Genomic DNA, 24876 nt, shown 5'->3' with positions numbered 1-24876 from the left:
CATATAAGCAGAAAAAATAACAAAAGAGAAAAATAGATTGGATTGCCACCAACAAAATGTAGGAATAAAACAAAGACCACAGAGATACTGTATACAGAGCTACAGCTAGGAAGAACATAAAAACCACTCTCTCAGAAAAAAAAAAGAGTTATTAAGTGTATTTGTAATAAGGGTGACAAGCAGAAGATTAACTTAAAAAAGAGAGAGAATTTACTAGTAGATAATTCTTGGAAGGCCAAAGACTGTAATATTGTCACAAATATATTGACTAATATGATGCCAGTCTGACAACAGAAAGATGAGCAGAAATCAGCACACTTTTCTGAAGAAGAGACTTTATTTAATTTTGTTCTTGCAGAACAGTGGGGAAATGATTTAGTAAAGTTTATTACATGATCTCACATGATATTTTAAAAAATGAGGTTTTTCCTATAAAGTCATAATAAACTTACAATAAACATATAAGCACATTTAGATATTTCGGTTTGCTTTTGATTGAAGGATATAAAATAAACATTTTGTAAATGTAATATTAAAAAAAAAAAAGAATTATTTCTAAATTCATGTCAGATTTTAAAAAATCTAGATAAAGTTAGTTTGAGTATTATTTACATAATTTTAAATGTCCAATTTAAATTGAGGGCATAGGATAAATGTTCATTTGCTTTGTCACACATATATTGATGTCTTTGAATATGTAACTGAGGTGAATTGCATTTCTCCAAAACACCTGAATTAGAATTGGAAACTTCTGTCTTCTTTAATCAAGCTGATCCCATCAAACAAGCTAGACATACTTTGAATTGGATGTATTGGTGTGAAAATTTTTAGTGCTTGTGTATACTTGCTAAGCATTACTGGGACAGAGTAATCCCAAATATTGAATTCTTTTTTCCTTGGAACAGTTGCAACATCACTTTTCTTGTCCAGTATCAAAGATATCTGCTTCCATATGGGACTTGTCTAAAAGAATATAGTTCCAAACTCAGGTGGCCTGTAATATGTTTCACAGGAAAATCACTCACTCTCCTTTTTTTTGTGAATCAGATTCACATCCCATTCTCCAGAGATGAGATGTAAGTAGTTTAAATCAAGTCTTTTCAGACTTTAGATCCGTACTGGACCATGTAATTGATTTGTTGTAGATGCAGTCAAAGTCCAGAGGCATCAAAACCTGACAAAGTTCCCCCACTCCTTTTTTTCAGCCTGCTCTCTAAAGTCATTTCTATAATAGCTTGGTACCTCTGATGACATAAAGTACAAGTCAGGATAATAAGTTGAGCCAATGTATTGGTGGCAGCAGAAAATTTCTTTCATCATCTGAAAGATAACTCTGGGATGATCCATTGGAGGTACACTTTTTTAAAAATTTAACTTTACAAACATTGTTCTTAGGTAAAACAAGCAAGGAAACAAAACTGTAATGCCTTTTTTTTAATGTATTTGTCAATTGTATACTTATTAGAAATCTGTATTTATTCTACCACTACCTGCTTATCAAACTCATAGCTAACATTGAAATTAATCATGAAATTAAATGAAAATGTTAAAATTCACAGTGGCATGTGAAAGACAGATTGTTCTGTGTTATGGTTATATCACAAGGACTATCAGTGAAAAATGGAACAGAAAAGTAAGGTAAATCCCATGAGAAAATATCTGACTTTCCTGTTCATCCTGTTCACTTGTTAGAACTTATTTAATTTGCTATGTACAAATGAGATTTAAATTATATTACCTGTAGTCTAAAACAATAAGCATTTATTTTAGTTTGTAAAAGGGTAAACCATATTTTGCTGTCTGCTTCGCACTGTGTTATCTCATTTTTTGGCAAGTATTGACTAAAGGAAGAATTCTGTCTTCTTCTATTCTTCTACAGCATTCTTCTCCTCTGACAGGATCACCGATAAAAGAATATTAAACTTTTAATCTTTTATTTAAAATCCACTGCATGGTCAAAATGCAGTCTGTTGGTCAGAGCATACATTTCAGTTTTCTAGTTGTATCTGGAAAATTACTCATTGATTTTTTTGGCAATTTAGTTTCTACAAGATACCTACAATTACATCAACAAAGTCTTTTTTGCAACTGTTGGTATTTAGGATTCATAGTACATTCACGTAAATTATCTGGGCATATTTCACTTCTACATGGAATAGAAAGCAATACAACAGTTATGAACAAGGAGTCACTAATTCTGAAGCAAATTGCACTTTTCTTCCTGTGAAAGAGAGTAGAGGAAACGGTGCATTGCAGAGATTGTTGTAGGTCCTTGATTTCTGCTGAGACCATGAACAGCAGTTGGTGCTCTCTGTGAAGAGTGATCTCTGTTACTCTGATCAATATTTTTGTTTCTTAATCATTGAAGGAATGGAAATCTAAAGCTTTTAAGTATTCTGTTTTTTGTAAAGTTGTGTATGTAATTACATCTAGCCACCTGTCCTCCCCACACCATAGGAAGAGTTTTACCCTATTGGTCTTTAAATACAGATAGATTATCCAGTCATATTTTGAAGGAAAAGCAATGTTCAAAGTTTTCACATTAAATAATTGGCAGTCTTCAACCGTACCTGGTGTGACTTGAAATAAATTCTGTTGGATTCTACACTCCAAGGGCTGTATTTGTTAGTATGTGTGTTTCGTGGGTAAATCGAATTTTTGGTGTTGTGAGATCTGTTGGAAAAGTGAAAATCTCACAGCTTAGAAAGACATCAAACCAGAGAATACTGAGTAAGGCATAAATTAAGAGGTCAAATATTACTGGTCTAATATATGGTGCTGGTCTATGTATCAGTCTCCAACAGGAGAAAGCAGTTCCTTATTTCATCTGAAGTTACGCTTAAAGCAGCTTGGAAAATACTAAAAAGTGAAGTTTTATATTTTAAAATGTTATTGGAAACAGCCTATTATTAGAACATGTGCTTACTACTAAGGCATCCCAAACTGTAAAATAGAATTAACAAAACCAAAACAACCAAACAAAAACACAAACAAACAAACAAAAGCTAAATAAAGAGGGGAAAAATAAGCAACAAAACATCAAAGTCCTGGACCTTGTACTAGAGAATCTCAATATCCACACATTTTACTGAGGGCTCAGAGATCCCCAGTATTATAACGCCGAGTGCCATAGATAGTGTGTTCAGCTTAGTCAGTTTCTGTTTCTGTAGCTTTCCCTTCTGCTCTTTTAGAGAACACCATGCATGGAATGTTTATAAACAACAACACTAATTACTGATTTGAAGTTTAAGAACAGATCTCCCTGGTATATTTAATCTTTGGCCGAAACTTGGAACATCTCAAAAATTATCTTACAAACTCATTCCCCTACCCTAGAGATTATGTAGTACGCATCTGTGCAAACCTTTAACAAGGTTTCAGAGTCAGGAGACAAGAGACTATAGAGACTGAATCAAATTTCTGTGTATTCTCCCTGGGGTCAGTGACAAATCAGCAGCTGTTTGTTTCCATCAATATCGTCCATCTGCCGCTGATGCAAAAAAAAGACAAGTTTGAATTCTCGTGACTCAGCTCAGGCGAGACAGTGGGGGGGGTGGGTGACTGGGTTTACAGATTTTAGACCAGGTGTGTTGTTGTCAGATAAGCAGAATGGAAAATGCTGATGCTTAATTGCTGTGTACTTGCATTAAGAGAGGGGTCACACAATAAAACCAGGAACAAAAGACTTAGAAGGTAAGTAATTCTGTTTAAAATTTTTATATAATACATTGTCTTGAGATTAGAAAGTTTGTAAAATAGGCTAGATTTGGGCTTTCTTATGAAAGATTTCTTTTAGCTACTGTAGTACTTGATTTTTGTAAAATTGTCTGCAATGTAGTTGTATTTCTAAAAGGTGTCCAGGTAAAGATTAATGCAGTAAAAATTTTCACGGGTCATGATAATGAGATTCATTGACATCTCTTCTTTCTTCTGTGGGAAGTGAAACAGTGGGAGCTTCATCTGGAGAAAGGTGTCCATTTTGGGGCCCCCAATACATGAAAGATGTTGACATGGTAGAGCAAGTCCAGAGGATGGCCACCAAAATGATAAAGGGGATGAAGAACATGAGGTGTATGGAAAGGCTGATGGAAGGAAAGGTAGAGCCAGGCTCCTCTGACAGGTTATAATTATAATCTTCCAATTCTCAAGGGCCACCTCCAGCTTAATAATTTATATCTATGTAAAGAGTAGCCTGTTGGAGTCAAAGTACTTTACTTTCCATTCTTTTCCCTGTCCTTTGAGGAGCTGCCTGCTGGGAGTCGTCAGGAGGGGTGCTTGTTCCCTGAGACTCGTCTGTAACAGTGACCTTTATGCATGGAGAGCCCAAAGTGATTCTAGTAATACTAAAATATTCCCACAAAGGAAATAATATCATAGATAGTCTTCGGTGCTATTTATCATAGCTCAGATGGCTGGGACACATTAGAAAGATGATGCACACAATGCATTTCTTAAATACGCCATTTCACTTCACAAATATCTCAGTGCAAAGGTTTATTCCTTAGAAACAACTTCTTCTATAAGACCAGTCTAAAGCCTCTTGAAACAGATGGCTTCAAGGACTTGAAATGAAAAGTTCAATGAACTTCAGGTTATGAATTTCACCCTGCTTTCCACTATTGACTAATATTTGATCTACCTGCAGGTCTACGAGCCATAGCTTTGTAAGTGTTTGTAAGTGTGTAAACCAGAGGCATTTCTGACTTGACTAGATCACTCTCATTGTCATTTAGAATCTAACAAAGTTTAAAGATTTATAAAGAAAGATCCTTTTTTAAGTAATTAAGTATTTGAAAAATTTAGAAGGCAGTTGCATATGTCATCTCCACATTGAACAGATTGGCTTGCTAAAAAATTTTCTATGTCTGCCATAAATTGTGTCTTTGATCATATTTCCACAGTTTAAAAAACTACATAATTTTGTGGGGTAAAAAACCAAAACTGAATACTGAGTCCAAGACTGAGCAGTTCTAAATACAAACGATGCTGAGTTATAACTCAGTCCTAGATCTACTCCCAGTTTATAGAGAAAAAGACTGTTTGCCTGGATCCAAATAATAAGGACATTATAAGTTCAAATGCATCTCTTAAATTAACAGCCAGTGTATCTTTTGAACTGTTATAATTATGTGTTCCCAATAGGATTTGTCCCATAATATTCAGGAAATGGCATTCATAACTTGCTTTAGTTTCAAAATGATCTCACAAATATGTGATTTCACACAGGCTGTGTTTTGGCAGCCTTGTCTCAAGGTGACGAAGGCACAGATAACAGAAGCAGCACTCCCATCTGAAAGAAATGTTTTTATCTCACCATAGAGAGGTGGAAGAACTCAGTGTTAGATGCTAAATGAACACTTAAGAGCAATGAAAAAAATCTTTTTAATTAATTAGCCTTACGTGGCATGTACAGGTGTGGTGCAATCTGTATTTCCAATTTGTTTCTTTTTTATTATCAGAGCTCATCCAAGTTCCAGGGCCTGTACAAGTATCCTGCACATATTACTGACAATACATTTCCTTTTCCCTATCCCTTTGAGAAACCTCATGACCCATATGGTGGATAAGAAAACAATTTATTGCACAATTAATAATCCACGGTTGCTTTAATGTCTAACCTTCCACATCCTTTAAAACATACTTGTATCTCAAGGGCATTTCAACACCCATCTTTTTTTTAACATTCACAATAACAGCTAAAACAGCAGCTAAGCAAACTCAGTAATAGACTTCTTTTCACCTTTTCTTTGAAGCAACAGCCCCTCCACAAGCAGAAAGTCTGAATAGAGGGCAAACTGGAACCTGGGAAGATTTTACTCAGCCATATCTAACGAACATGGAAGGGACATCCTAAAATTCTGTCCCTGACACTTAAAAAATTGGCCCTGGGCTATATCTGAGGGTGGTCAGCAATGTGCTACTTGAGTCAGCTGTGTGCTGTTGCAGCAATGGAGGTGAACTACTGGCTGAACTGTATTACCAAGTTATTTGCAGTCATTCAGGTAAAGTGACCATGTCCCTCATGTTGGTGCTTGTGAGGCTTCATCTGGAGAAAGGTGTCCAGTTTGGGGCACCGAATACATGAAAGATGTTGACATGGTAGAGCAAGTCCAGAGGATGGCCACCAAAATGATAAAGGGGATGAAGCACATGAGGTGTATGGGAAGGCTGATGGATGGAAAGGTGGAGCCAGGCTCCTCTGATAGGTGCAAAACAAAAGGGCATGAGTTATAATAATTGATATTTCAGTTAAATACTGTGAAAACCATTTTTTGATCCATTCACAGTAGCAAGGGTCAAACCTGCTAAAAGACTGCCCAGGGAAGCTGGGAGATGATTCTTCTCTGGTGATATTTAAAACCTGACACCATATTACCCTCAGTAACATGATCTAAATTCAAAGACTAAATCTAACAGTGGCCCTGCTTTGAGCAGGGAGTCGAACCAGGTGACCTCCATAGGTCTTTTTAAATCTAAGCTATTTTATGATTCTGGTAAAAACCTGCATGCTTCCCAACTTCATAATCTTTCCCTACTAGCACACTCAAATCTTTCTTCTCTGTAGAGTTACAAAAGAACTCTTTGTTTCCTACCACAATAACTCAGAAATCAAAAGTTTTGAGTTTTGTCTCTCAAAAAAAAAAAGATCTCCAAATTACTTTCTTTTCTACCTATGGATTTACTACATACAAATTTGAAATTCTCAGCCATCGTGTCAATGAAAATGTCTACAAGCTATATTCAATTTGTTTCCAGATACTCTCTTTGATTCCAGACAAGCCAGCTATCCAGGCTGCCTTTTTGACCTAATTATGTGCTCTAAAATCCAGAGTACGTTTTTTTCTAAAGCACACTTGATGTGATATGGATTTATTATCTGCTCCACATACAGAGCAGCAGGAAATCAATGGGCACACAACTTATTCATCTTCCAAGAGCTGATAATAAAAAAATAAAAGTCAAAGTACTGACCGTGCATTCATATTTACTCTCCAAAATGTGATAGGTACAATGTGGAAGATTAATAGACGGGGAATGAAAGTTGTTTGTGAATTTTGAAGGCAAATCATCTGCTAGTATGAATTATTTAAACTTTCTCAAAGTCAATAGAGCTATGAAAATTTACAGCAGCTACAAACCTGTCCCTTACAAGTCTTAATCTTCCACATTTTAGTTAGATTTTGAATCAAAGACTTTAATAATCTCCTTTAGAGCTCAGCCAAAGCTTACCAAGGTCAATGAAAATGTTTCCAGCAAAGTCAAGGGACTTTTGATCACAACTGTTACATTTAAGTTGTTTGCGTTGCAATGTCTACCTTAGTCCTGTCAAAATGACTTTATTTGTATGGGGGAAAAAAACTGAGAAACTCTGGGATGTGCAGAGAGATTATCTGAATATATGCTATGAAATAAACTAATGTTAAGGTTGTTTCAAATGCCTTTTGCAATCCAAAGAAGGAAATGCCTTTAGTCAAGTTTGATACCTTCTGGACATCATTTTAATGAAAGATACTTCTTTTTCTGCTTTTGGTTACATTGTGCCAGCCTCTCATCCTTTCTCTCTCCCCTCACTCTGTTTTTAAAGTTTACACACACACACACCCTTCAATCTCAGTTTCTCCAATGAAGTTCTGATGGACGTATCAGAGAAGTACTGTTTTGGTGGCTGAGGGGCAGTTCAAGTGTCTCACGCAAAGCAGTGTCTCAGAGAGGGAGAAAATGTTCTGTTACATAAACCAGAATATTTTGTATATGGATAATGGAAGAAACACACCATGAAAAATCTGTATCTCCCTTGTCTTGCTACTGCAGATAGCTCTAAAATTTTATCTCATTCTTTTATTTGTTTCATTAGAGGGTCAAACTTGAGCAGCTTCCCCCATAGCCATAAGGGAAGAAAGAATTGGACTGGAGAAGAGGGAGTATTTTGGGTTTTCAGGGTTTTTTTCAAGACCGATTACCCTTTTGATCATATTTTAAAATGTTAAGTAATAGAAATGCCACATTTGGATATGATGCCACATAGAACCTGCTCAAGCAAACCCTTATTTGTTACTAGAACATAAACATTTGACACTAATTTCAGATTAAGCAGCTGAGTCATCAAAGAACTGGAATTATTACTCAGCTGGTGCTGTGCTGATATGTAACTGTTAAGAGAATAATAGGCACTTAAAACACCATGAAGGGAAACACAACACTTAATTTTAAAAGGTATTTTTGCTATCCAGTTCTGCATCATTATTCATACTATTAGCAAATTTTACATAAATGAAGGTTTTCTTTAAACTTTAAAAGACAGCTTTTGAATATTCTTCTGTTAGAATGAATTTCACATGGAAGCAGCATCCTACAATGGATTTAGATATTGGAATGATTTCAAAGCTGTTTTTTTCTAAAAAAAGACCTTTTTTATCATAATACAAAAAGAATATTTGAGGTTTTAAATTTCAATGGGACCATTCTCAAGGACTAATGTCTGCAATATTGGGGCAACAGTTTATTAGTCCCTGATGTAGGACTGTGAAAGAAGTCTTTAGGCTGCTATACTTCTTCCTGACAGTAAAATTCCACAGCAGTAGGTAATAGGTATCTTTTTTATTAATCTTTTTAGCAATTTGTGTTGCCCTGTTTCTGTGGTATTGCACCACAGTCTTGAATTATGATACAGTCAGCAATGAACACCTATTTTCATACATATTATTGGACTCCTTGGTCTACTATTGATAAGTATTTAAATTATCAAATTAATTAAAATAATTAAATTAATTAAATAAATTTTTAAAGTACTCATTCAGGTTATCTGGGAAAAAGAAGGAAGTAACAGCTTTAGCTTTTTTTAAATTTTTTCTTTGTTTAAATTTTTAAGGTAGCACACAGGTTCTTCAGGTATGATTGCAGCTAAATTTTGTTTATGGAGAATCTTGTAGGGACATTTGATCCAGTCTATTGTCAATATTCAGTACTGTCAGTGGAAGAAGATGCTCATTTTAACTGGTTTGATCTTTTTGTTAAGACAGTTGGATGTCCCACATTTGTAGGGATTGAGCTGCAGTTACAATGGTTTTCTTTTTCAGCAGATTAGGACCGATTGAGATAGATCCCCTTTAAAGGGCTTTAAATCCAGTTTTGTCTGCTAGAATGACCAAAAAATGGGAAGATGTTGCTGGGTGACCGGTGTTTCAGTGGATAATATTTTAGGTTTAAAAATGAACAGATAAGATAAAACTCAGTGTTTTCCAGTTGTGGAAAATCCTGCCTTGTGCAGGAGCACAGCAGCAGAGATACAGGTCTGATTTGTACACATTGATCCAGAGAAAGGTTTGAATGTGACTGTTAAAACTAATGCCAGCTGTCTGCAGCACCCCTGGGACATATATGCCAGATGGAGTTTGCCAGAACAGTATAACCATGTCCCTTCCCTGCCAATATGTTCCTTTACACCAGTGGGACTTGGGGAAAGCACTTGGGCTAACTATGACACAGGGGAACTCCTTGGCTAGGGCATTCCGCTTTCTTTGTCCAGAAGATGCAATGGAAAAACAAGAGAGAAAAAGAGAAAAACAGTGACCACATCTTTTCAGTTATTGTAGCTTTTCAGTATGTTTCCTCCATGCTGTTTGTTTTGCCATTATGGGCTCAGTACCACAGCCTGTTATTTGACTGCTGCTTAAATCCTTTTTGAGTGATTTTTCTCAGGACGGTTTTCTGAATTCCAAAATGGTTGCAGTTGAATTGAACTTGATTTCCAATCCATCAGGCAGTGGGTTGTATAAATTCTCTGCTAAGTATGACCATTCTCTACTAATTTCCACTTGCATGTACTGCATTCATCCCCTTTCAAAGGTAGTGGAGCTCTTCTGCAGGCTGAAGAGCCAGGGACACCCAAGTCACTTTAACCTCTTAACCAGTGATGGGCTAGGAACATACTGGTGGTCATTTCATCTGATTTAATAGAGTCAGCTGTTCACACAGCCAGACCTAAATCAGTGGTTAAAATGCTTCAGACAAGCTCTTTTTTACTCTGCCCTTCTGAGACCTTGGCTTTCCTTATTTCTAGAAGGGTTTTTATAAGTTTGCAGCTATTTAGAAAGCACAGATGTTGTTTCTTCTCTTCCCTGTCACTGGTGCATGGAAAGTGGAAATCTAACAGTGAGTTATTATGCTAAAAAATTCTGCTGTCTGCTTCTCAGGTGCACATCACAAAAAGACTAATTCTATATGGATTTTCCTGTTTATCAGAGGCAAAATAAGACTGATATTCAGGTATATAAGTGGGGTTTTTTATTTTATTTTCTCTTCTTTATTGTGTACTGGGAGAAAGAAGGATAGTTAATACTTCACAGCTATCAGAAAAGATATGTTATGGTATGTTACTGTAAGCCAATAATTTAAAGTCAATAAATTTGCTTTTGAACAGGGAAGTTATGTAGCTTGGGAATTAACTGTACCACAGGTGAAATGATGCTCTATACTATAATACAGAGCATCACTTCACCTGTGGTACATTTAACATCTCTGGCCATTTTTTCATCACTTAGAATATCAGTGGTGCACAGTCAAAACTGTGTTTTTAAATTTCCCCTAAATTTACTGTGTTGCTAAGTTTTCTCATCTACTTTTTAATTATATGTACTTACAATACACATCTTCTGTGTTCTCCATGTTTTCTCCATTTTCTGGGGCCTTCCAGAAAACATCCCAGAAAATCAGGAGCTGTTTATAACACACCTGTGCATGTGTGCTGAAAGGTGTAACAGGCTTCTAACAGGTACCTTTCTGAAGGAGGTTAGAACATCAAACAGCAATGAATTTCCAGCAAGTCCATCCAACAGAAGAGCTATTGCCTGGTGAAGCTGCCTTCACCCTGTGTTACTGTGAGCAGGGTTAGAAACCATGAGGATCAGAGGGCTCTACGAGGAGAACATGTCCCCACTGCTCCATTCATGGTGAAAACAAAGCTGGTAGCTACTGGCTCGGAGCAGTATTTAGGCAGAGCTTCAAAGCTTCCTGGGGACCCGCAGTCACCCACTGACCTCCAAGCAGTAAGGAATGGTCCTAGGTGGTGTATTTGTGTGTTTACCTGCTCCTGTGCCTTTTCCTATTGGTATGAAAGGCTCTGCTAAAGTTCTACGCTCTCAGAATAAGCGCAGCTGCTGTTCCAAGGCAAGAGGCTGCATAACAGACTCACTCCCTGCTGCAGGCTCCTTTTAGCTGATTAGTCATTACTGCAAGCACTATTCAGTTGCACAGCTAGTGTCTCTCACTCCAGCACAATGAACTTTCCTTCCTTCTTGTAAAGGAAAAAGTAATCCCCATGTCAAATACTACAGCCTATTGTGGTGAACAAATTTTGCTCGCTCTTGGTTTTTATTTTCCTTCCCTGCCCTCCTAGTTCCTGAATGGTAAGCTACTGGTGAACGATCTGGACTGTCTAGCTCTCTGCAGGCTATTTCCTATTGCTTCACTTTTCATTTTGAAAAATATGCGAACTTCCATCTGTTTCTTGAATACAATCCTTCTGAGATCTAGGTATGCATGAGCTTTTTGTGCTGAAGGGGCAGGTTTCTTAGGACTGTATCATTTTACATGAATGCATTTTGACATTGGTTTTCTGCTTCCACATACTCATCCTTCCTGCATATTGTGTTTTAGGTGCCACTCAGGGTAATCATTAAACTTCTATAGTGCTTGCAATGCAATTGGGTACCAATGTTAAGTACAAGCAATAGCAAAGCTGATCAACAGTAAAATCTCAGGTTTCTGTTTTTAGCCAGCGTGTATGTGCTTCTGCTCTACAGCAGATGTTTCTGCCTTTGAGGCAATTTCAATGCTGAGCTATTTTAAAGACAGATTATTCTACATGAACAAGTAAATTCGTAATTAATTCTGCTTTCAACTTTTCAAAACTATTTTTTTTTGCCATTGAGAGAAAAAATGGAACTGCCTAAAACGAAAGCTCTGAGAGTTTATATAATTCTTGTTCCATTAGGTGGTGTTCCAGTGACAAAGGGTAATGTGTTCTGACCAGGGTTGGCTTTGATTCATACCTAATACTGAGAGGTAGGATGTGAGTCAGATAACTAAAGGCTGTCATTATATAACTGAAGAGATACATATAAACCAGACCCCATTAGAGCACATTGCCTAAAAATTCTTATCTCTAAGACAGGTGATGTTGAAAGCACTTTTTTTGCTTCCTGTCTTCCCATACAAACTACATTTATTAATTAAACCTGGGATAAAATTCATTAGTTTAGACCCCAACAGCACAACCTCTCCTCAGAACTGTCTGCCAACTTTGCTGCACTGTTTATTTACAATGTTTATTTTTAAAGTTTATTTATTTGCAATGTTTATTATTTATAATGTTCATTTATGTTTATTTATTTATTTACTTATACACTCTTGCGTTCACTGGTATGTTTTCTGGAGGAATATTTTTATGTTTCTTGTGATGTAAATGCAAGGTGCTATGGTAATTTGTGATAACACTTCCTTTTTCTGGCCTCCTGGAAGGAATTTGGGGGAAATTGGAAATGCAAAAGGTGTTTTCAGTGCTGTGTCCTTGCTGCAAAATGAGAGAGATGTTGTTCCAAATAAAACTCTCTAGTTTTTAGGCAGTCCTATTTAGTCATCCAGATAGCAAAGGCTTAAACACCAGTAGATTTGGATGAAATGTTCCAGACAGACAAAAATGGATGGAAAAAGCCACAAAGGAAAGTGCAGACTTAGCTGCTCTTTCAGCAAAAACTGCTGAGATTCATCAAGCCCAGGTGAGCTGAGATGTCTCTATGGCTCTGTTCAGGGCTGTATACCAGGACTGGAATAGCACAGGGAGACCTGGTGCTCTGCATCCTGCCTTAGTGACTCAACCACATCTCTCTCCCAGAGGATGTGACCCATAGGTCTTGGCTCATGTATGAGTGCAGCAGCAGAACACTACACAAATATACCTTTGATGTGAGATGCTCTGTTCACATTCTTACAACTCCTGATGCTTTGACTTTACCTTTTCTTTACCTCTTCAATGTCTGTGGTTTTTGTGAATCATTTGTGTGTGTGTGTGTGTTTTCAAAATGATCTAATTATATTTGTTTTCCTTTTAAGGGTTGTTGGTGCTCAGACTGTAGTGTTTTGGAAAATTATTATAATGTAAAAGTTATTGGAAAACACTTAATTTGAAGAATGTGATCTTGTAGATACAACTCTGAATGGGGCAAAGTAAGATTTGGGTCTTGGAACAGCTTCTTTCATCACATTGATGGAAGCCTCTGATGCTCTACAGTGTTAGCAATCAACACTTAGGGAAGAAAGGAAAAATCATTAATGCTGACAACAGAAGCACTGCATCTGAATGGTCTTATGGATTTCAATTCCTTTTTTTTCATTCCAGTGTGTATATTTATAGTGCATATTCTTGAGAGTTTGTGTTTTGAAGTTCCTATGCAGCTTCAGACAATAAAGCAACATTTTCCAAATATCTCCCTCTTGCTAAAAGTTTCTGTGGTTAACATAATATTTTAATTTTTTATCATCTTCCAAAATTTCTATATTCTACAAGGGAGGCAAAGTGTGGGGATTTTGACTTTTTGGTTCTAATCCTCTTTTATGTAGGTCACAGGTCCTTTTTCAGATAGATATATCATTATCTTCCACAAATACTAAGGCAATGTTGGTTCAAACAGTAAAACAAATTTATATCAACTAATTTAAGACACAGAATTGGAATTTTGGTGCCACTGTTTCCCTCCTGAGCACCATTGATCTTGTAGAATAGAAATTAGCAAGTGAGAGGAAGATGGGGGATGGTGGAATAAAGAAGCAGGATTGTTTTTGGGAAACAAAAACTGTGTCACTTGGCTAAAACAGGAAGAAACAATCAACAATATTTTATTAAATATACATGTCGGCGTTTTTCCACACAATACATGGAAGAGAACAACATGCAAATGCTGTGTTCACATAACCCCAAGTCAGTAAATGACTCAGTGTCAAAGATTTTGTTTTTCATTTTCAGACACAGGTTAATTCCTGGAGGTACCCATTCATGCAAATGAAACTTGTAGATCAAAATGAATGGATTTTAGTCCTTAACAGGAGAGAACGATGAAAAAAATGTGTGGAAATAGCAGGTTCCTTCACTTTCCCTCCCCCTGTAAGAAGCAGCTTTTGCTTTCAGTTGCCTTTATTAATTTTGTGTTGAACTAAGTATACTGTCAAACTTCTTGTCCAGATTGCTCAAAACAGTATTCGGCCAAGTTGACAGCAATTACAAAAGCCTTTATTTGAGCCCAAATTATCTTTTCATAGCTGCTCAAGTGTCTCAGAGAATATGAAACAAAATTGAATAGGTTGCATTTAAAACTATAAATGAACCTTTTTTCTAGGTATATTAACTGTCAAAAATGGTAAAACAGTATAAAAACCTCTTGCCTATTTAATATTTCTTAACATTGCCAGATCCCATCAGTTTTTGACAATCATTCATGTTATGTCAGTTTTAATACTGTTGAACATGGTGCATATTTCCCTTGGCTTTAACTGACATTTACTATTTATGTGAAGTGAGTTTTTGTTAATATAAATGAAGGCTACTTTTTCCTTATATACTTTGTAGCTTTTTTTTTTTCAGACACATCTATATTGTAACATTGATTAATTTTATTTCTTGACTTGTTCACTAATTACTTTTGAACAACTTGAATAAATTAATATGTGACTGAGTTGTGTTTTAGCTAAGTAGAATCTAAATTAGCCTGTACAAAAGACAGACCAAGCCCCAAGTCCCAGAAAGCCCTTAGTTTTCAAGCCTTAGGTCCTACCTGCCTCCTATTCACTCCAGTTCTCTTTCCTCCTTTGGAACAGGTATCAACTCAAGTTTAGGAAAACATATAAGCATGTGCTTAATCTTTGCTGCTCAAAATCACAATGTAAAAATAAGTCAAAACAAGCCAACAACACTTGCACTTATTTTAATTTGGCTTCTGGTTTTATATCCTCTGATAGTATTTTAAAAATCTAGCACAGCTACTGAGGCCAGAAATAGGCTTAACAATTATAACTCAACAATTAAGTAAAAATAACTTCTAGAAGCTAGTTCTTTAAGAAAAGCACATTAGGGGACTCACAAAAAGTTAAGAGCACTCTCAACATTGAATTATCTGGAACAAACTATTTAATGCTGAATTATGGATTACATCTAATAGCAAAATGAGTAAGCAAATGTTTTAACAGACTACTTCTGCCAGGCTAGCTTTTTCCCTAGGCTTCTCTTAGGCTGAATATGAATCAGCTCTGCTCCAGAAACTACATAACTATGTCTGTGTGTTCCTAATTTGCCCTGCTGTTTCTCACTGTCTGCCTGGTTTGGAAGGCTGGTGGGTCAGGCCTCTCAGAATGCCCTAATGGAAGGCCTTTGTGTTTTGTGTACTCAAATGGGAACTTTTTGTATTTCACATTTCTTTCTTATTCTTTTAAAGATATTATGTTTCTCGTTACAACCTGTACCCTGTGCTGTGTATTTTTGCAACAGTGAGTGCTTTGAATTGGCTTCATTTTCATTAGATAATGAGTAACAATTCATTATTCTGAGGAGTCTCACTAACAGTTAATATTTTATAAATACTTGGCCATTATCTATTGCAGCATGCTATTTTAAAAACAGCTCTTTTTCTATCATTCTTACGGGAGAAAAGGGAGAATAAAAGGTAATTGTGTGATGCTTCACAAATCTATATTTAAAGTGATTAAAAATTGGGATGATGCTCCCATTGTGAATCTTCTTAGTGATGACAATTGATAATAAAAACACACAAAGAAATGGAATTAAGTATTCCACATTCTTTTGCATATCCTGGGGTTTTTTTGTCTAAATAATAGCTTAGTTTTTCATTTTTTTTTTTTATTTATTTCTTTTTCATGTTCCAGTTAATTACCTTTATATTGATCAAAGCAACTTGTGAGTCTTGAGTTGCAAGTACTAAACTAGGGAGTTTACTTCTCACAGTTCCAATTCTTCTGTGATTATGGTCTATTAATGTTACCACATACTTAAAAGTGCTTGTGAGGCTGAGGCTTACTTTCGAACAGAACGGAAGCTGTGGGAAATATTGGAAAGACTGAGCATGAATAATTAAGTTATATCAGCATAAGCTATAGTCCTATTGCTACTGTGTATTGCTCACAGTCTTCAGGACTCTGCACATAAGTACTTAAAAGTCAGATGTTAGGAAAAGGCTCCTGCCAACTCCCTCCATCTTAGCACTGCCTGAGGGTGGGATTTGTTTGACCTAACTCCAGCTGTCAGAAAATTAGGTGCTTAAAAGATATCAGTCACCTATTCTGGCACAAAGGAGACAGATTCACATGCACAGAGATTTATCAGCAGGCTCTATAGCTGGTGGCATACATGGGCAGTCAAAGTAGCTTTTGGGCAAAGATAAAACCAACAGAGAGAGAAAAGGGAAAATGAAAAATTTCCCTGGTGGCCATCAGTGGGAGAGAAGTGACAAGATCCACAGCTGAGCACCCTCAGGTTCTGCTTCCATCAGCAGCAGGTGTTTTACCAGCACACACGCACACAAAATTCAGCAGTACCTATATGGGTGTCTTCAAGACGTGCTCAAACTGACAGCTTTTACAGGCATAATGTTGTGAAGTGCTGATGGAAGCACACTTTGGGAGGAGGTGCTGCAACCAGTTAGGCTGTCTGCATGCATGCCATTTGGTCCACTGAGTAACCAAAATGTGGGGAAAGGATGGAGAAGGGTGACTCTCACACTGCTGGTGGTCATTCCTGCAAGAACAAGAAAATATTGTCATAAGAAATGGGAAAACACTTCTGTTGTGACTTCAATGAGAGAATTGAGCTGCAAGTGAAAGACAGGCTATAGAACTGCAAGTAGAAAGCCCTTTGTGATAGAAAACACAGAGACACTGTGCAATACTACCTTGGGAAGGAATGGATCACCCCAGGGAAATGCATGTCTCCAGTGGCTGCAGAGGGATTCCCATTGAATTTTGTTGTTTAACTTTTTGTTCATATGAGTTGAATCCTACTCCATATACAAACATCTGACAGCATGATACTTTTAATGGGAATTTATTTATTTGCCTTCAGGAATCCTCATAGGCCGTGCTCTTGGTAATACTATATTTTTCTTGGTTATACTTATATCTATCTTTAGCTTAGCAGCTTTTAGTAGAATACTTTTATTTATATCAAAATGACATTCTCTAAGGAACTGACACTCTTCTAAAATGATCTGAGAAAATGGTCTTGTTCACACTCAGCAGTTGCAGCACTTCAACTGTGCTAGGAAGCCAAAAAAGGCCAGTATGCAATAACTGAAATTATGCCTAAATATTTCAGCAGCATGTGTTGTTATGTCATCAGTTAAATCTAGCTTATCCAGGCTTATTCCCATAGGGTTTAATGAACTGCATAGAGTGGTAGTACTTCAGACCTATTAGCAGCTGGAGACGTAAAACAATTTCAGAGGAAGAAATCCCTTCCATCACAGAAATAGTTACACGGCACAATACGTCATGTAGAGCAGGGCTAAGAAACCATTGTAGAATGATTTACTGACTACAGCACTGGTTTTTTATTCTTTTTTCTGCTTTCTACCACCTGCTGTATCCAGTTTTTAAGTTAGATTCTTCTTTTGACAGAGCATCATTCATGCAGATCACTGTCCTGTTAAGGTTATTTTGATATATTTCCTTTGTGTGATTCCCTCTGTGAAGATCAGGCCCTTCACCCAAGTCTACAAGGCTGAAGAACTTCCTGCTGTTCAGGCTATGATCTCTAGTTCAGGAGTGAAAGGACTAGTAGGAATAAAACTAGTCCCCAGGCTCTTTAACATAGAGTACCTCAAGTACAGTGAACTGGCTTACCTGATCCCAGCTCTTGTACTGCTCATCTGTGCCTCATTCAAAGTGGCCACTCTCATCTTTTGATGGGTGCATGAATCTCTGGTTGATAGCACCCATCCCAAACCTACAAACACACAGATGCAATTGCAGCCAGGAGTTGAGTTCTGACACTCAGATTGACATAATCAGTGATCCAAATACCAATTGTGGGATCCAGTGTCAGCTTCTCCTCCCAAGGAGTATAGATGCTATTTCTATCAACAGTGAGAGGTGTCTGATGACCAGCAGTGAGCTTGGCTGGTTTGTCTGAAATGTGTAGATAGTACCTTCATTGGTCATGTAGTAGCACCTTTTAAAATATTTTTGTTAAATAGTTATCAGTTTTGCAGATATAAGCATTTAACAGAATAATAATTTCTGACAGTTTAACTAAGGTTGAAAGCATCAAGCACTGGCACTTAGATAACAACACTGGCAGGAAGGTTTTTACTGCATTAGATGCCAATTAAATTACTGATTTCATAATTATAAATCAGCATGTTACAGTGGATAATTAATGTTGTCACACTCAAGCTGAGATACTTTATATAAGCATAACCCTTTCCTCTGTTGATTTGCTTATTCAGGAAACAGAAAATATTGCATATAATTTTTTAATATTTGAATACATATCTTTTAGGATTCCTGCTCCTGCCTGCAGCCATAGCAGCATTCTGTGCTATATAATGGTTTAATTTAATAAGTGTGGACAGCGTTCAGAAGAGACTCAATGACCTCCAGGAAGAGAATTTCATATAAAATTAAGACTAGTATGGTGGGCAAAAGAAAAACAAAGCACTTAAAAATAATTTCCAGGTATAGCATTTTACCAATGAGAAACCCTGTCAAAAGGAAGGTTGTTTGGAAACTCACAGTAACAAGGACTTGGTGCAGAAGGTTTGTTTGCTATTGTAGAGTTGCTCTAAATTATAAAAGAGGTGGTGGAGAGGTAGTCCTAGAATAAGGTCTTCAGTTCTTTAACAAAACATAATATTCCCAATCTTTTAGGCTATTTGAAATTAGCTGTGGTCACAGTGATTGTTTTTAAATTGATAAGTCACAACAATAAATGTATAGAGAACCTGACCAAAAAACACAGGACAAACTATAGATTAAAACACTATAGGAGAAAATAGGGTCTGATTTTTTTTCCTCAGAAATAAGAAAAGCTAATGATAGTTGACCATGTATCACCACAATAATTCTACTTTTAACCATGGATGTATTCTACTGATTTGTGCTGTGAATTGGGAGGCCAAATCTCAAGGCCGTTCCCATCTTCAGGGAGTTTAAAAGCACAGCTCCCCTCACCAGGAGAGCAGGGCAGATTACTGGAACATTTTCCAGCTCTCTCTTCTAGTTGGGCCACATTGAAACCAGGAATGCAGAAGTGATGGGACCAGAAGAAAGACAAATACAAGACACCCATTTCTGGTTTAAAATGGAAGGCACTCTTGCTATTAACCAGACATGGGATTTCAGCTTCTGCTTTCAGCCTGGTAAAAATGGTAACCCTGACATCTATGGAGATGCACGTTCTGATTTGTAAGGGGATCATGCATGGGAGATGAATACAATCAGAAGTTGCTTTATGATTGTCTTCAGCCTCTACATCTTCTAATGCCATCACTCTGCAGCATGCCTATCAACATGCTTTCCTTTTCCAGCTGTTTGGTTTCTTTAGTTTTATTTCTTTACCAAACCACAAAATTCTGGTCAAAAAAGCAGAACTGCTTTCCTGACTGCTTTATAGGATCTTGTGCCCTGCAAACATTAGGTTTGATTGTGGAGCCAAGAGACTGCCCAGTGTACGTGACAGTGGAAAGTGGCACCTGCTGACCCAAACATTCATATTTACACTAAAGAGAATTAAAGGAAGTACTTTATGATGATGTAGATCTAAAAAGACATGACTTTTTCAGCTTATGGCTTTCTGATAAAAGTGCATGAATTTAACAGGGTAAAAAGTGAAAACTAGTCTATTTTAATCTAATTGTTCCAGATTAAAGTAGAGAAAATGTTATATTGTTGTAAAATGTCTTTATCTTATAGTAGAAAGATAACTGTGATGCTTTTATGAGTAGAAAGGAGTGATACAATGACTGATTAATCCCAGTTTTCTACATACATATACATTCTCTATTTTTGACATCAATACAGTTTTCAAACATTTAGTTGAAAGAATTAGTCCTGGTTTGGGTTTTTTGTGCCGTTAATATTTTTGTAGTCCACAACTTTTAAAATTGAAAATTAAACCTACTTTTGATTATTGAGACAAAAGCAACACTCTCTTTATAAATATGTATATACACCCGAAGTTAATCAGTTCACTGTTCTGGAATTAGCTGACTTGTTTGCCTTGGTGTGTCGCCAATTAGCAGGAACCTAGGGATACTGTCAACTGACAGCTGGAAAGAGATCCCAAGTTCTGCAACATACGGTTTGCTATGTTGTACAAAACCCTGAGCTCATGGTATTAATGCTTTAATGTTGCTTATTAGAATTTTCATCAACAATCTGTCTGGTACTTTCTAATGAGCAAAATCTACCTCTAGAACCCTGCAAGGAGCTGATTGCCTCAACATAATGCTCTTCTGATGTTTGAAAAAGCAGCTTTTGGGTTGGTATTCCTAAAAGGAGCTGGTGAATAGAAAAACAAAACAAGAAAAATCACAACAGATAAATAGAATGGGGAAAGAGGGGAGGAGACTGAAGGCAGTTCTTTGTCCAAGAAGTTGCATAATTCAGAATGATTTCCAAATAGAATGCCTTTAGAGGATAATTAGATGTTTTTTCATGGGACTCTAGCCTTAAAATAAAAATACACACTATAAGAACTAAATTATTATTATTTAATGGGTCCAACAAATAGTTGGATTCAAATAGTTTTTCAATAAATGAATGTGAATGGTTGACTTTTTTCTAGCGTAGAATACACATGCACAAATATAGTCTACTGACATAACAGGTACAATATAGGAAAACAGTTTACTTCTTTTAAGATTTAGAAGAAATCACAGTTGTTTTCTGATTCTGTTTATTCATGAAAGGCTGGATGAATAAAACACAATCACCCAACAAGATCAGAAAGTTGTCCCCCAAACACTGAAGTTATTTGTTCTACATCTTTAATTTCATTCTTCTCCAGAAAAAAATGTATTTTAGAGAGTATATCCTATTTATCCTTAAATATATTTAGAGAGAGAGAATGCAATTCTTCTTACATTTCACATATGACCTGTAAGAGCAATGCTTATGTTACATACTCCTGAAGTCCCTGCCACAACTTGGGAATGAGCAGCCAGTCAGAACCTATGGCACAGGATGTGGCTGGAGTCATAAGAGTTCTGTGAGAATTACACATAAACAAGTCAAGATTAGTATTGATCTATTTTTGCATTATTTACAGTTACCCTTGAGTCCATGTGCATGGTTTTGATGGAGCTTAGCTGCATTAGGATTCAAGCTAAATATCACATTAGAAGCCCCCCCAGGGAGAAAAGCTTTCTGAGCACAGTATAATGGAAAACACATATCTACAGAGTGCTAAAGATGACTACATAACCCCCTGTGTTGGCTGTTACATAGATTAACACATGACTGTGCAAAGTGATACATATTTGCTGATAAGGTAGAAGTAATATATGTAGCTAAGGGACTAAAATGAAAATTGCCGCATTTCCTCCTTTGCCTGGAGAAGTTTCACCAGTGAATGAAAACATTAGGAGAATGATAATAGAAATGAAGAAAACTTTTTTCCACAGAGAAATTTGAAAACAAAACTTTGACAGGAGTGAATGACCTTGCTTGTTTCACAAGCTTAAGTAAGCTCCTGCTGGCAGTGCTCCTATCTGTTGAAGGACAGATAACAATCCTGCTGTTTATGTCAGGGTTTACAATCACTGTCACAGAGCTTGTCCTGTACTGTCTATGGGAGAAGTAGCAGAGAAGAGTGCAGACTAGAAATCACTGTTATTTATGAAGAAAGAGATTTCACTGTGAGTTAGAGCATTTGAAATGTACATATCCCTCCTTTGAGTTTTGGCAGTCTGAGCAGATCCACAAGTGGAACCTCTGAGTCAGCGCTATCCCTGATAAAGCTACACAAAGACAGTTACACAGTGTTAGGAGAAATGTATCTGTCTTGTCCACGTGTGCGGGCACCAGCCAGTGCTCCACAGAGAAAGTAGGGTTGCGTGTAGCACCAGCTTAAGGCCTTAACATTGGTATCAGCCAATTTTGATGGGGCAACAGGAGATGTGGGGCTGGTACCGCATTGTACCACTTTTTCCCAGATATGGTCTGTTTTCCTGTATGTGAGCTGGAAGGATAGCAGTCAGCAGAACAGCCATAATAATGTTCTCCCTTACCTGGGATAATTTTCTTTCTCAAGTTATGTTGGCTTTGGAAGGCAGTATCTGTTGCAGTATCTGTGAGAGCAGCTCCAGTTTCCTAGTGAGTCTAATACCTTGAGTTATAGATACAGGAAAATGACAAGTTCCCTACTGCATAAGAGCACAGGACTTGCTAGCATAGGACTCGTTAATATTTTTTGATTCTTCATCAGGAACCATCGCAATAGGACAAGGAATAATGGATTCACACTGAAAGAGGGAAAATGTAGGTAGATATGCAAACAGCTGGTGAGGCACTGGAACAGGCTGTCCAGAGAAGTTGTGGATGCTGCATCCTTGGCAGCATTCAAGGCTTGGTTGGATGGGGCTCTGAGCAACCTGGTCAAGTAGGATGTGTCCCTGCCCATGGCAGGAGGCTTGGAACTAGATGATTTTTAAGGTCCCTCCCAATCCAAACCATTCTATGATCTTTTAATAATGGATTGTTTCTGAACAAATATACATAGTAGAAAAGAGTGAAATTGATAGCTGTCATGGTTTAAGAATAATAGTATCCAATTTAGTGCTTCTGTAAAACCATACTTCTGCTTGTTCCTCCTTGCCGCCCCAGCTGGGGGCACTAAAGGCAAACATCACAGGTTCAGATGTCCTAGAGAGCTACCAGTAGGAGTTTACAGGAGTCAAAAGCATCACCACTGGTGAAAAAATAACCCCTCCATTGTTGCTTAGCCTATTGTTTTTTAAAGATTTCCTGCAAGAGTTCATCTGGTATCAAAGCCCAGAGGAAACAGTCCTTGTGTTTTAGGGATAAAAGGGTGGGTTTTTTCCAGAGCCAAAAGAAATGACTAACAAAACTCAGCCTTCTTAAACAGAAGTTATTATATGTCAGTTTCTGAGAAGTGCTATGTTATTGAGATACACTGCTGGAGGAAAAAATAAATCCATTAAGCATAAGGGCTCAAGAAAAATAATGTTTTATTCTAAATAAGCTTGTCTTGTACAAAAAAGCATTTTTGTCCATATTAATAATTCCCTAACTACTCATAAGGTTTCATCACATTTTGTGAGGTTTGGGTATTCCCTGACCTGCAAATCTTCAGTGCTTAACTTTCAAAGAAGTTGGATGTCATGTCACCCAGGATTTAGGTAGCAAGAGTTTTGGGTAAAAAGCGGGCCTGGTGTCTGTATTCCTGGAGGGAGATAGAGGAAGGAAAAGAGAACCATGATAGGAAAGATGGTTGAAAGGTAAGAATCTATTCTTCTTTCTGTTTGGGTAAATTCTGATCCCAAGTGCCTAAGACCATGCTGAAGGATGGTAAAGGAGGAAAAATCTTCAGAAGTTGTGTATGATGGTGATCCCCTTGACTTGACACAATGTGTTCACTTCCAGCAAATTGGAGGACACAAGGTGGAAGAGCACCTTTGTGCCTAAAGAGGTTCTGCTGAGGAAGCCTGAGAGGATGGCCAGGGCTATAATGGTCCTTCAGCCAGATCAAATGTTTCTACGTCATGTTGTCCAACACATACAACTCCAAAATTCTCTTCAGCCAGAAAATAAAGCAAAGGAGATTTCTGTCAGTACCACCTGCTTAGACCAGTCCCTTTCTGCAGACTTTCTGCAGGTTTTCCTTCCTGGAAGTCACATCAGGGTTTTGCTGGTTGCTTCACCTTGAAGAGATATGACAACAGAATCAGTTAAAAGTCCTTAGAAAGTAAAAGCATGATGATGAAAGACTAATAAAAGTCCAACCATTACCAACACTGCCTGTGTAAGTCAGGAGAGCTGAGTCTGCTTTCGGCTGACCCAGCTGTTCTGCAAGGCAGTAAATTCTGTCAGATTTCACAGAATCGCCCTCTCCCACCTCCCAGGGCACATGTTCACCATCAGCATTGATTTCTGTATGCATTCCCTAAATGTAATGTGAAACTTCAGCTGAGGTTCAGCCTTCCCTCATCAAGCAGAGTAGTCACACAGCCAAGAAATCAGAAAGGTCTAGCTGGACATGGTGGGAAAATGCATCTCACAGATATAGGAGACTCATTCTTTAGATAGGAGAACCAAGAAAACTGTTTATAAGAGCTGATCCAATAGAGAGTTAATTTCAGTTCAAAATTATGCTATATTATACCACATTAGATCTGTGGCAGAAATTACTGTAAAATCAATTTTAGCACCCCAGCCTATGCAGATATCAGTTTCATTTTCTGTTTGGTTTTCTGATCTCAGTGCATTTTCCCAGACTCTTTTTTGTTTGATCACACCTTGTTGAGTTTGTTTCCTCTTCTTCCTTAGTGCTCACTCCCTTGTGGGTTCGCTGTAGTTTATTTTTCATATGACTGAGCTATGCACACGTCTGTGCCAGTGCAGGAGCTTCTTGGTATGGTTGTTGGCCAAAGACTGTATTCACATGATTAAATCTTTGACTCTTAAAAATTTTTGCATAAGTGGAGAGTGCTAAAGGTCTAGTCTGTTTTTTCTCTGTTTAGTCTTTGGAGCTTTGTATAAGAATTTTTTCAGATATTCTGAAAATGGATGTCACAGGTTTCAGTATTATTGGGAGAACCTGTAGTTACTAGTCAACAGTTAAAGGGTATTTTTTGT

At 37.2% G+C, this 24876-nt stretch overlaps 1 protein-coding gene across 3 annotated transcripts in view; it reads left to right on the top strand.

The window, feature by feature from the left end:
• The window catches only part of HS3ST5 (heparan sulfate-glucosamine 3-sulfotransferase 5), a 193441-nt gene that overhangs the window by 61470 nt on the left and 107095 nt on the right, over positions 1-24876 (top strand). The window contains exon 1 of one of the 3 annotated variants that reach the window (XM_048298727.1): positions 3631-3693. The exons of the other annotated variants lie outside the window; for them this stretch is intronic. The gene's annotated coding sequence lies outside the window, so the exon portion shown is untranslated. Of the gene's footprint in view, positions 1-3630; positions 3694-24876 lie in introns of those variants that run through there. 3 annotated transcript variants of the gene reach the window in all.

This window comes from Corvus hawaiiensis, chromosome 3 (assembly GCF_020740725.1).
Source record: "Corvus hawaiiensis isolate bCorHaw1 chromosome 3, bCorHaw1.pri.cur, whole genome shotgun sequence".
Classification (NCBI taxonomy): Eukaryota; Metazoa; Chordata; class Aves; order Passeriformes; family Corvidae; genus Corvus; species Corvus hawaiiensis.
The sequence above is the reverse complement of the archived record's forward strand: the minus strand, read 5'-3'. Positions and strand labels throughout refer to the sequence as shown.